General features: G+C 34.6%; 1 protein-coding gene across 2 annotated transcripts in view; it reads right to left on the bottom strand.

Moving 5' to 3' along the window:
• Frs2 (fibroblast growth factor receptor substrate 2) overlaps positions 1-14,831 on the bottom strand; it is a 122,107-nt gene that overhangs the window by 17,473 nt on the left and 89,803 nt on the right. The window lies entirely within an intron of this gene.

Here is a 14,831-nt window from a genome sequence, read left to right on the forward strand (position 1 = left end):
AGTTCCCTCTTGCAAAGCTGTTAGTCAACTATAACTCAAACTCAAGGAAAAGTAGAAGGTTTTGAAATGAAATTAAACATATTAAAAAATCAGTGTACTAACCTATAAAGTTCTTAAAAATATTAAAATGTCCCCATTGAATCCATAAAATTTTTATTCTGACCTCTTTTTGAGGATCAACATTTATTTAGTTCATTGTTTAATTATTTTCACTATTAGCACTGCCAAAGTATTGTGGAGTGTTTGCTTGGTTAAACTGTTTTTCAGGGTAAATATCTAGCATGTCAGTTGAATCAGGATTTAAAGGACTTCCTGTGCCTTAAGGATTCTTTCTTCAAGAACACACATTTTTCTGAGTTCCAAACTGATATAGCCAAGCACTCCTGGTATAAACAATGGAGCAAAGGGTGTCCTGACTTGGGCTTTGATTATAGATGCCTCAGATACTCTTGCTCATCTTTGGTTCCCAAAAGGTGAAAGGGGAGAGATAGTTATAGGCATTATAGGCACTGTTTGGAGCTAAAATCTTTTTGTTTGTTTGATTTTATATTGGGGACTAAAACCAGAGGCACTTAACCACTGAGCCACATCCCCAGCCCTTTTTGAGACAGGTCTTGATACATTGCTTAGGGCCTTCCTAAATTGCTGAGGCTGGCTTTAAAACTGTAATCCTCCTGCCTTGGCCTCCTGAGTTGCTGAGATAATAGTCAAGAGCCACCGAGCCCAGCTAGAGCTTAAATCTTTTTTTGTTTGTTTATTATTAGAGCTTTATAATTACACATATGTTGGGTTCATCCTGACAAACTCATTCATGCATGGAAATCGATTTCAGTTCATGATTCCCTTCTTTTTCCTTTCCCCTTTTCCTTCCCATTCTCCCTACCCTCTCCCATTTGTTTTTCTCTACTCTTACTAGACTGCCTTTCACTTATTTATTAATTTGTATTCAACTGGTTCTTTATGTTTTCTTACCTTCCCTCCCCATTTTCTTTAGTTTAGCTTCTGCTTATGAGAGAAAACATTCAACTTTTGAGCTTCTGAATTTGGTTAATTCCCTTAGCATGATATTCTCCATTTCTATCCATTTACTGGCAAATGCATTCATAGCATTCGTTTTTATGGTTGAGTAGGTATAAATATTGCATTATATACCACAATTTCTTAATCCATTCATCTTTTGACAGGCATCTGGGTTGAGTCCATAATTTAGCTATTGTGAATTGTGCTGCTATAAATAAACATTGATGTGCTGCTGTGGTATGCTGGTTTTAGATCTTTGGGGAAAATACCAAGCAGTGGGATAGCTGGATGGCTTCATCCTAGTTTTTTGAAGAATTGGAGCTAAAAAATCTTATTGTTGTAACAAGGATGTTTTTCTGTAAAAATAGGTATAAATAACAACATCAACTATAATGTGTACTCAAAAAGAATACATGATTTTGCCAAGAAAATTATAAAGAAGTCAAGAACTACTGTCTACAACCACTATTATTTTTCTATAGCAACTGATTTTAAAGCTCTTTAATGTATGCTGGGCATATGGTCATTCATATAGCTCATTTAATCCAAAGAACCACCTCATGAAATAGACACTATAATATTATTAGTGTGCTCTAAATGAGGAAATTAAGGCTTTAAAAAGTTAAGTAGTTTTCCCAAGGTCAGTAACTGATAAGAGGAAGAGCCAAGCTTAATTCCTGATCACATTCCAAAACCCTAGCATTATATATGTAAAATTAACTTTATATGTAAAAAGCTTAAAAAAGTGCCTAGCATATTTTAAGTATTCAGTACATATTAGCTATTGAAATAACAATAATATCTAAAACAATGCTGTAAGCCCTTGGCAGTCAGTTAACTTTTCTGTGCCTAAATTCCTTCATTTTTAAGGTTAGAACACCTAGTTCATAGCATTACTATGAAAGCCAAATAAATTTTGGATATAAAGATATTTAGGGGAAAAAAGATATTTAGAAAGACAGCATTATTGTATCACCACTCAAGGTAAAATTCTGTCTCTTGACTCACAAAGCAACCTTTAGTACTGTAAGCACCAAAAGCCTAGGAATTAAGCACCTTCCTTACAACAAGTGTTACATTAATAAATTTAGTAAAGCTGTCCTAAATTACTCTAAAAGATTTCTGCAGAATGACAAGCCAAGAACACTGAACTCTATTCACAAGTGTGATTATATATTTGGTGCTTAGAAAGGCATATTTGCTCTTTCAGTTTCACTAGCACTGAGGGTAAATTTGGCTTATACTATAGTAGTTCTGTTCAAATACAGCCAGGACAGAATATCTATAGTTAGAAGGACAGAAATGTAACTCTAGATTTTGGAAGAGCTAACTGCCATGGATTTAAAATTCATAAGAATAGCACTCAAAAACTCTTTGTTTTTTTTATCTGGCTGTTTTTTTTTTAAACCATTGGGTAGGTCGTTTTCATTTGTATACATTAGTTTGATCTCCCCACCCCCCAATTTTGGGGGAGGCACCGGGGATTGAACTCAGGGGCACTTGCCCATTGAGCCACATCCCCAGCCCTGTTTTGTATTTTATTTAGAGACAGGGTCTTACTGAGTTGCTTAGTGCCTCACTTTTGCAGAGGCTGGCTCTGAACTCAAAATCCTCCCTGTCTTAGCTTCCCAAGCTGCTGCAATTATAGGCATGCACCATCGCACCCGGCTAGTTTTCTATTTATTCTTAACATCGATAAGGATTTATTGATATTATTCTGAAGAAGAGTTAAACAAAAAAAGCCAAGGAGAAGAGATCCTTATGTGAAAACCCAGTACACATACAAAAGTTTCCGTGTTAGCTGAATTTCTATAGTATATGCATACACACAAATTAAAGGGTAATTTTAAGCATCTGTTACTATAATTAGTTGTGTCTGCATATTCCTAAATAGATCTCCCTTCATTTACATTTTGTATTTTAAAGGCAATGTTGGTGAGCCACTTTGCAATTCATAATAACCCTCCATATACCTACCTAACTTTTTTTAACTTGTGGAAAAATTAATTACATTACTTATAAATCATTTCAATATTTGGTCGTTTATTTTTTGGACACTCTTTAGGTCTAATCTAAATTTCTTGTACTGAAGTTAAACCAGATTCCTCTCATTTGTTTTCTCTGTAAGGGACAAATAAAACCAGGATGATCAAGAAAGATCAAACACAAGTTTACAAATAAACTACCATCAATTCGTTTTGGGGTGGATAAATCTAAAACATTAAAGTAGTATTTCTTTAGTTCAGATAAAGTTGCTTAAATGAAGATAACAAAAAGTTACTTTGTAGATAAGTGATTTGTAAACAATTATCAATGCTAAGGAAGGAATAAAAAAATTAATTCATTCACTTCTGCATCCACACTGCAACATTCAACAAGTATTCCCCCACACCACCCCACCTTCCTTTTTTAGCAGGATCTTACTGTGTTGCTCAGGCTGGTATTAACTCCTCTCACCTCAGCTTCCCAATAAGCTGGAACTATGGGCATGTGCCACCTTGTCTGGCTTCTAACAGTATTTTCTGAATACTTACTTTCTGTCAGGAACAGATAAAAGACACATTCCCTAATTCCAGGGGTCTTACTATCTAGTGAGACAGAGAGAGACAAGAAAATGAATATCTGGCAGAATTGGTGACTTGTGTACTGGTTCTATTTCCTTAAAGCTGGAATGTATGGGAAAGTACTACAAAATAGGTAGAAAGGTAGGCATGTGAACATCTCATGAAGAGTCAGGTCTGCACTACTGCGGGCAGTTCACATTTTTCCCTTACAATCTTAAAAGATATCACTAATGTCCTACCAAATATTTTTCGAGATTATATATATTGACAATTTAACTTATAATTATTTAAGAATAAAATTAATTGTGTTGCTTTTCTATCTGTGGTGCTCAAAGTCTAATCTTCAAGACAGAGCATCCATCTATAAACATACCACCACCCACACACACATACCCCCCCGCCACCGCCCCCGGCCCTGTAAGCACCTAGACTTGCAATATCATCACAGATAATAACCAGGAGCTTGGAGCCTCAGATTTCCCCTCCCCTCCAAATTTAGAAAAGTAATCCATCTTAATCCTTTTTTACAATAAATCTTTCACTTTCAATCATTCATTTTGGTTTTTAGGCTAGAAATACAAGAAAACAGAGATTCCTCTGTAAGTATATATGTACGTATGCATGTGTGTGAGGGGGATACACGTTTGTGCATATATATATATATATATATATATATATATATATATATATATATACACACACACACACACACACAAGACAATTTCGTGTGTATATTTTAACAAATATTGAGAAAATACTATCACAATGGCTTGCCAAAAATAAAGTAAGAAAAAAGCTAAGATGGAACATGATACAAAATATAATTTCTCTCTTTTATAATGTGGTCACAATTCAATCCTGGAGTCGTCTATAACTTTGAGGGAAACACTACTTTGCCCAGAAACACTATGATAAAATTTACAATTAAATCTGAGTACTCATAATCTCTGCCCTAAGATATATGCAAACCCAGTAAATAACTCACTCTGCCTTAGCTAATTCAATAATGTATTTGATACCAGAAGCAACAATCCCCATACTTTCAATTCCAAGAAAAAAATATCATCAACCTTTGAAACATTCAACAAAACTCTTAGTTAAGTGGTTGCAATATAAAAGTTAGTATAGCACAATCAAACTGTCCTCCAGCATCAAAGTGTAAGACAGATAATGTAGCTCTCACAAATTGCAACACAAAAAACAGATGTGATTATAAAGTAGTAGTAAGAAAATAGAGGGGGATGGGGATATAGCTCAGTTGGTAGCATGCTTGCCTCACATGCACAAAGCCCTGGGTTCAATCCCCAGCAAAACACACACACACACACACAGAGAGAGAGAAAGAAAAAAAATAGAGGCATTCTCCAGAAAGTATTTATTACTAACTCTGAAAATATGAATGAATATATTTGATGTTATAGAGACAATGCTTTAAATTTTCTGTAACTATTGTATTCGAACACCTCATGTTTATATTCTTTGACTCTGTAATGATTTCTATATATTAATTCTTACAAAGGTGTCAAATTAACAAGTGACTAATCTTCATAATGAGCATCTAGTTTATAAACTTACTAATAGTCACTAACTTCCTAGCAAGACTAAACAATAGCATAATAAAAATTTAACTTAGGAAAAGTCAGACATTACACAAAATCTTTAATCCAATCAACATTTACTAAAAAAAATATTGTGAAATACAAACAAAACTGCTGTTTCCCAAATAAATGTCATATTCTTCTTACTATACTCATGGAAGAAATAAAATCAATTTAGCTTATTACATTAACATACTCACATTTTTAGCTAATGAAGTTTTATTGAACTAAATGATAATAAGAGATAAAAACTCCATGTATGAATTTTACAATATTTTCCTTAGCATGGTACTCTTAATATTTCTTAAAAATACAAACAAAAAACATTTTACCTACGGCTTTATTCTTTAAAATAGTAAAACTATAAATGTTACTCTAATTTCAAACTTTATATTAAATGTACAAATCATTCAATATAAATATATATATTTGGTAAGGGGGGTGCCAGGGGATTGAACCCAGGGGCACTTAAACACTGAGCTATATCCCCATCCCTTTTTATTTTGAGACAAGTTCTTGCTAAGTTGCTTAGGGCCTCACTAAATTGCTGAGACTGGCTTTGAACGTATGATCCTCCTGCCTCAGTCTCCCAAACCTCTGGGATTCCAGGTATATGCTACTGCGCCCAATACCCATCGACAGAATACTAAAAGATATAAGAAAATAACTAGGTATCTTCACTTTTTATATAACATACTTACCCTAGAACTAAATAAACATTAATGAAAGATAACATTAAAGTAAATAAAAAAATATTTTCCAAAAGTACATAAAGTAAAATTTACTATAAATCTGTTTTTCCAAACTTGGAGGATCATATTCATTGTTCAAAGACTACTTAATGACAAGAAAAATGTTCATTATATGGAAACAAGCAGGAAAAAAAAAAGACTTGTTATTAAAACAAAACACTAAATGCAATATGATATCCTAAGTTGGATCCTGAGACTAGAAAGGGACATTAGTTGGAAAACTGGTAAAATTCAAATACTATTGTCTGTAGTTTAGTTAACAGTACTGTATTAGTATTAATTATTAGTTTTAATAAATGTTCCATGGTTATGTAATAAGAGGTTAACATTAAAAGAAGCTGAGTGAAGAATATATAGGATACATGTATGGTATTTGCAACCTTTCTATGATTCTAAATTTGTTCCAAAAAATGTTTACTTTAAGGGCTGTGGCTATGGCTATGGCTCAGCAATAGCACACCTGCCTGGCATGTGTAAGGTGCTGGGTTAGATTCTCAGCACTACATACAAATAAACAAATAAAATAAAGGCCTATCAACAACTAAAAAAAATTAAAAATGTTTACTTTAAAAATTACTCTTCATATTCAGTAGCAAACTTTGGGGACTTTGCATTAAAGAAATCACACATTTATTTTTCTCTCCCCAGCACCACCCCCATACCTAAATGGAGGAAAATGTTAAATTGGTTCACTTGGTAGTAGAATAAAAAGCATTTTTTTCTGTTTATATTTTCTATAGGGTGAATTACTTTCATGATCAAATTATTAACTAAATAATATACATATAAAGGTTTCTTTAGAAAGAAAATCTACAAATGTCTAAGCAGAGGCTAAAGGCAGACTGCACAAAACAGGTTAAGACAAAGTATGAAGAACATAGCAGCCAAGAGAAATTGCCAGAAGAATTTAGGCACAATGTAATTAGTAAAATGCTGGAAACTTGCCAATATGCAGAAATGCAACATCTACTCTCAGGCTCAGGGTGCTCAGAGCCAGCAAAATTATGCTGAGTCTTCCAGGAATATCCGGAAAAAGCCCACCAATATAAAGTTACACACACTGTTTTTTGTTGTTGTTTCAAACAAAAATAATCCAGCTGAAAGCCTGATGCACAATTGCCTACTGAGAACTTTAGAAACACTCTTTAGAATCATAATGTGTTCCCTAAGTTTTTCTCTCCCTATCTCTTTTCCTAATACATTTCATCCTCTTTTTTTTTTTTAATATTTATTTCTTAGGTGTAGATGGGCATACAATGCTTTTATTTTTATGTAGTGCTGAGGATCGAACCTGGGTCCTGCCCGTGCGAGCGGCAGAGCCACAATCCCAGCCCCACATTTCTACCTCTTATGCCCATTCATCAACCCTCTGGTCTAAAAATGGCAACCTGGTGTCCTTTAGCAACATGGGAAAAATTACCATAGTATTACAGATCACTGGAATTACAAAATCAAATTCTATTACAGATTGTGACACATATTTATCAGCAAACTTTTTTTCCTGACACTTTCAGGGCAAAATGTCTTAGCAATTCATTACAAGGGATCAGACAGATTACACTGTGACAAAGAATCTCTTCCAAGCCATAATGGTGGAGATAGGGTGACTGATAAGGATTAATCTGTTTGCTCCTCCTGAAATAGTTCTAAAGAGTCAGTTCTGGGTTTTATGTTGTTTTTTAAAAATATTTTTAAAATACTTTTTAATTCTTTGCTTATGAGTCACCCTCATTCTCAGCTCACAGTATAGGAAGGTGTTAGAACTGCTACCAATAACCATGTATGTGCCTTCTTTTTTATTTTGAATCCTATGGACTCTAATCAGACACCCCAGCTTATTATACATAATAAGGTGCAAAAATGAAGGCCTACACTCAGAGCCAAAAGGGGTCTTACATGTTAAAGTGCTTGGTTTTTACTTCATGAGTTTTATAATAGTCATTTTAAGCATCAGAAGCCTTTGTGTTTACTTTCCATTTTAGTCATATTTAAGAAAATAGAGATTACTTAAAAAGTGATTCTTGGGTATGAAGACTACTACATTACTCCTTTAAGTCCTCTTTTATAAAATCTTTGAGCTTAATTCAAGAGTTAGCTGCAAAGTACTGAAGTCTCATACAATTATTCATATAAAATACTCATGCCAAAGCCTTAAGATTTTTACATTTTCCACATGCAAATTACAATTCTGAAGTCCCCCAAACTATTCAACTTTCTAAATAGAAGGTACAATACCACTCAGGCAAGATTTTCATTTTAACATAACTGACCAATGGTATATATAACATGTCTATTACCTAAATGTACTTTACATACTACACTGGAATCTAAATAAAATGATTTGTTTAAATATTCAAATTTCTCCAGTAGGAGGCATTATCAATCTAATAACACCAACCTGGCAGGCAGCACAATACAGTAAAAATATAGGCTTTGGGACTAGAGATCTAAGTTTTTACTTACCCTCTCTGACTCTACATTTCCTTACAGGCAAGTTAAAAACACTTCAGAGTTAATGCTTGGGTGCTAGCATCAATAACATCTGATGATTGATTAAACAGGGAAGAAAAGTAGATGTCAAGGAAAAAACAGTTTAGATAAGCATATATTCACTGAGCAAAGGAACACAAGAAAAAGACAAGGTTTAGAGAAGCACATACATGGGCTGGGAATATAGCTCAGTTGGTAGAGTGCTTACCTCACATGCACAAGGCCCTGGATTCAATCCCCAGCAACACACACACACACACACACACACACAAAAGTACATACATTCTGTTTTAAATGCACTGTGATACCTGTGAGATATATAAATGGAGGTGCTTAATGGACAAACTGAATACTAGATTGAAGGTGAGAGAAATATCTGGGAGCCATTCGGCTTACAGATTCAAGATATAAGAAAAGATGTGAGAGTGAGAAGGAAAGTAAGACTTACTGAAACTCAGAAACACTTAAGGTGGACACTCATTGTTCAAGAAGCAGGAGGGGGAGGAGATGTAGCTAGTTCAATGGCAGAGCTCTTGTCTAATATGTCCTTTCCGGGTTCTGATGACAATAAGAACAACCCAGAAGCAGCACCACCAACACCCTCCCCCCCAATAAGAAGGTGGAGAAGTGAAGAGGAGAAGAAAAAAAGCAAGAAAGAAGCAGCAAGAGGAAAACCTCCCAAGAGTGTGGTGTCTGAAGACTAGGAAAGAAAGAGCAAAGGAAGAATACGGCAAAATCAGTAAGGTAAGATTGCAGAAACCAGGCTTAGTTTGGAGAAAATAATATTTAGTATGAGTTTGGAAGAGTAGAAGAGAGAGAGAGCTGTCTTCAAATTTGTCTTATGGAATCATGGTCCTGACTTGCTCCTGAAACAGACTATTAAGAAGTACATAGAAGGGCTGGGGATGTGGCTCAAGCGGTAATGCGCTCGCCTGGCATGCGCGGGGCGCTGGGTTCCATCCTCAACACCACATACAAATAAAATAAAGATGTTGTGTCCACCGAAAACTGAAAAATAAATATTACAAAATTCTCTCTCCTCTCTCTCTCCCTCCCTCCCATCTTTTAAAAAAAATTTTTTTAAAAAAGAAGTAAAACAAATTTCCAACTAACAAGGATTTTATTCTCTTTTTAAAAATTGAATTCCCAATCACTAACAGAGTCTCAATAGTAGATTCCACTACTAGGTAAGAAGATGAATGAGATGACTTGAGCTCCCTTCCAAATGAAGTGATTTCAAGGACTAAACTAAATCTGAAATACTTAGCATTAAAAGAAATAAAGAGAAAGATACAATAAAATGCTTCTTAAAATTTATAAATATTAACTAACAGCTCTATGAAGTTTTAAAAATTAGTCAATTAACTCTAAATAAAGCACATAAGAAAGATAAGGCATTTTTAACCTCATTAGTCCAAAGTAAAATATTTAATATGATATAAAACTTTTTAAGTTTCCACCAAATTTTAATGGCATTAAAACCTACTCAGTGGGGCTGGGGATGTGGCTCAAGCGGTAGCGTGCTTGCCTGGCATGTGTGTGGCCCGGGTTCGATCCTCAGCACCACATACAAACAAAAATGTTGTGTCCGCCGAAAACGAAGAAATAAATATTTAAAAAAAAAAAAAAACCTACTCAACTTAGTTTTCCTAATTTTTCTACTTAAGTTTCTACATTATTCCCCCCCCACCTTTTTTTTTAAAGTTCAGGCACATAAATATGTTTGTTTTAAAGTGCAGTTTAAAAGTGATTTACAATGTGGATATTTTCTGTTTTCCCTCCAAATCCATTCTCTAACATTTTCCCTACCCTGCCCTAGGAGACCTGAGTGGGATTAGGGTAGCTCAGGTTGGGGATAGAGCATATGCTTGCCTATGTGACACACAAGAAAGAGAAAATAGTGTTAATGGACACTTTTTTCTTCTTCATTTTTCTTCCCCCTAGTACTTGGGATTGAATCCAGAGGAGTTAAAATATACCTCCAGCTCTTTTTATGTTTTGTTTTGTGACAGGGTCTCATATATTGTCCAGGCTGACCTTGAACTTGTGATCCTCCAGCCTCAACCTTCCATGTCGCTGGGATTATAGACATGCACACTGTGCTCCATTTGGACACATTTTAAATGGTAAAAATCATGATTCTCATAAAGATAGTAAAATGAACATATGCCAAAGATATTTAATTAATTTTAATGATAGAACTGGTTCAGAGGAAAATTCCAAAAAACACACATTACATGAAGAATAGGGAATTCTGGCTGGGTATGGTGGTGTACATCTGTAAATTCCAGCAGCTTGGGAGGCTCAGGTGGGAGAATCTCATGTTCAAAACCAGCCTCAGCAATTTAGCTAGGCCCTAAACAACTTGTCTCAAAATACAAAATGGGAGAAATAATTTGTCAGTGTTCACCAGCTTGTAAAAACTTAGTGCGAGAGCTTAAACATCTAAATAAATAATGAAATGCAAAAAAAAAAAAAAAAAGGGCTGGGGAGGGGCTGAGGTTGTGGATCAGATGTAGAGCGTTCAATTGGCAAGCATGGGACACTGGGTTCGATCCTCAGCACCACATAAAAATAAAATATTGTGTCCACCTATAACTAAAAAAATAAATATTTAAAAGGGGGGTGGGGGCTGGGAATGCAGCTTATTGTGTTAAGAACCCTTCAGTTCAATGCCCAGTACTAAAGAAAAAAAAATAGGGAATTCTGAAATGAATTTATAAACTGATGCAAAATATGTATAATCACAGGGTCAGAATTCAACTGCATTCCACTGGATACAATTTACATTTTGATTATTTCCTTTTTGTTATGGTAGTATTAAAATATATCTAACATAAAAATTACCATCTTAACCATTGTTATTAAATAAATTCATAATGTTCTATAGCCATCACCACTATCTGCTTCTAGAACTGTTTTCCCAAATTGTACAACTGAAACTCAATACTTATTAAATAATGGTCTAATTATAAATAATAATTCTCCATTCTTTCCTACCCACAGCCCCTGGCAACCACACCATCCTACTTTCTGACACTGCATCTTTTTCATATAAGTGGAATCATCTTACAGTATTTGTCTTTTTGTGGCTTTTTTTTTTTTTTTTTGGTGGTGGTCCTGGGGCAATACCAGGCAAGCACTCTACTACTGACCTACACCTTCAGCTCTTTTTAAATTTTTATTTTGAGACAGGGTCTTACTAAGTTACCCAGGCTGGCATCAAACTTGTGTTCTTCCTCCCTCGGCCTCATGAGTAGCAGGGATTACAGGTGTATGCCACCATGCCTAGATTGTGGTTGGTTTATTTCACTTAGCATAATATCCTCAAGATTCATCCACTTGTTAACATGTTACATAATTTCCTTCCTTTTAAAGGCTACATATTCCATTGGTCTTTGCACTCTTGTCAAAAGTCTTTTTTTTTTTTTTTTTTTCTTTTTACCATATGTGACAGTTTATTTCTGGGCTTTCTACTCTATTCCATTGGTCTATGTCTGTTATTATGCTAGTATCTCACACTGTTTTGATTACTGTTACTTTGTAGTAACAGTAATGAGGAAGTATGTTCTTTTTCTAACTTTGGCTATCTGAATTCCCCTGAGATTTCATATGAATTTCAGGATGGACTTTCTATTTCTGTGAAAAGATGTAATCAGAAATTTAAAATTCTATTTATTTATTTTGGTACTGGGGATTGAACTCAGTGACACTTAAGCACTGAGCCACATACCCAGCCCTTTCTATTTTTTTCTTTTTGAGACAAGGTCTCACTAAATCGCTGAGGCTGGCTTTGAACTTGCCATCCTGCTGCCTCAGCCTGCAGAGTCACTGGGATTACAGGCATATGCCACCGTGCCTAGCTGTCATCAGGACTTTTATATGAATTTTACTGAGTCTGGAGATTGCTTTGGGCAGGACTATCATATTAACAGTATCAATTTTTTCAATCCATAAATGTGAGGTATGTTTCCATTTATTTATGTCATTAATTTCTTTCAGTAATATTCTATAGTTTTCATTGTATGTCTTTTACCACTTTGGTTGTTATTTCCTAAATATTTTATTCTTTTTTGATGCTATCGTAAATCATTCCCTTTTCAGAATGGGCATTGTTAGTATACATTGACTTTGTACCCTGCTCCTTATCTAACTGTACTACTTCCAAGTTGTTGTTTTTTTTTTAAATCTTTAGAATTCACTACATATAAGGTATATATCATATGCAAACAGGACGATTTTACATCTCCCTTTACCATTTGAAAGGCTTTTATTTCTTTTTCTTGTCTTTCTGCTCTGGTTTAAACTTCTAATACTAAGATAAGTGATGAAAGCAGGAAGACTTACCTTATTCTTGAACAGATTTTCCTTGTGTTTTTGTTTGTTTGGTACTACTAGAGATTAAACCCAGGGACACTACCACTGAACTATATCCCAAGTCCTTTTTTTTTTTTTTTTTAAAGGCAAGTTCTTGCTAAATTGCCAAGGTTGATCTTCAGTTTGCAATCCTCCTGTCTCAGTCTACTGAGTTGCTGGGATTACAGATGTGCAACACAAGGCCCATCATATTTTCCCTGTTCTTAATGACCCTGCTAACTATTCTGAGATATACCAAGTTTTTGTTGTTGTTTGTACTGGAGAGTGAATTCATGAGCACTTAACCACTGAGCCACACCCCCAGCCCTTTTTTGTATTTTACTTAGATGCAGGGTCTCACTGAGTTTCTTAGGGCCTTGCTAACTTACCGAGGCTGGCTTTGAACTTGCTATTCTCTTGCCTCAGTCTTCCCAGCTGCTGGGATTACAGGCATGAACATCACACCCAGCCCAAGCCAAGTTTTTGTAGAATATTCCTCTATTGAAATGTTTTTCTCCCAAATAGAATAGGATTACAGGTTTGGGATAAATTTCCATTTCCATCATATTATACATCTTGAAATATGCTATAAACATGACTTCTCATGGCTGATAACTCTGATCATCTAAGGTAGTATTTGTTACTTTTCTATGAAATTACTCTTGCCCACTCTCCTTTTCCACACTGTACTCTGTGGAAGGAAGGATGTATTTGTCTTAAATGAAGATATTAAATCCATACTTTAAGGAATGAGAGGTATGTTTCACCTTAATGAAGACAGAGTACTGACAAATTATTTGGAGTTCTTCTGCATAGGAAATTGGTCTCTTCTTCATTTATTTACTTAATCATTTACTTATGCTAGTATGAACCCATGAATACTTTTTTAATATTCTGGGTAATATTCAATAATATTTTACATTTTACTTATTTTCTTGCTCAAATTATTTCAATTGTGGGCACTGGGAGCTCTTTCATTTAGCTCCTATGTTTCTTCAACATTTTCCCATTAATGTTGGGAGGGTTTTTGTTTTTGTTTGGCACAATAATATGCTCTGAATGGATCTTATAAATTTCTTTTCCCAGTTCTAGAATCAGCCATTTTCCCAAGGAATCCTGGTTCCTTTTAATGAAGAAAAGCTTTAGAAACCAAGATCTAGGGTGTAGGTATGCTTTTGTTACAGGGATATAATTGCTTCTAACAAGGATATCATTGCTTCTAGGAAAAGCCTCTGCTTTTTAGCTGAATTTATTTAACTTTTCTAGGAAAATGAATAATAAAATATAGAAATAAATTCATAAAAACCAGATTAATTACATGGAATTTTTAAATGAATACAATTGTAGATAGGGTATTCATTATCACTTTTTAATACATGTATTCTGAAAACATACCAAAAAAATATAAAAGGGACCAAGTTTTAATATACAATTAAAACATACCCTTTTTTGGAAAAAGAAAACAATAACAAATGTATAATGTCAGGAATAAAAAAGAAACATGGTTTCTGTAAGTTAAAAAGTAGGTCACCAGCTTTTTCATCTTTGTACTCTTTTTACACATTTACAAAATACTTAAAATGGAGCATAATGGAACTCATCATCTCTTAATCCCAGCAACTTGGGAGGATAAGGCAGGAGGATGACAAACTCCAGGGCAGCCTTGGCAACTTACTGAGACTCTTGTCTCAAAATTATTAAAAAAAAAAAAAAAAAAACAGCCAGGCATGGCGATGCACATCTATCATCGCAGCAATTTGAGAAGTTGAGGTGGGAGAATCGCCAAGTTCAGGGCCAGCTGGGACAATTTAGCAAGGCCCTGTTTCAAAATAAAAAGGGCCAGGATGTAGCTCAGAGGTAAAGCACCCCTGGTTATAAATAAATAAATAAAAATTTAAGGAGTATGTAGATATAGTTTGGTGGTAAATGCCCCTGGGTTCTGTCCCAAGTATGCCCAAAATTAAAAAAAAAAAGAAAAGAAAAGAAAGTCTAGTCCAGGTGGTTTTATAGATGAATTCTGTCAAATATGTGAAAGAAAAAAGTTTACATAA

Source organism: Marmota flaviventris, chromosome 3 (assembly GCF_047511675.1).
Source record: "Marmota flaviventris isolate mMarFla1 chromosome 3, mMarFla1.hap1, whole genome shotgun sequence".
NCBI classification, from domain to species: Eukaryota; Metazoa; Chordata; class Mammalia; order Rodentia; family Sciuridae; genus Marmota; species Marmota flaviventris.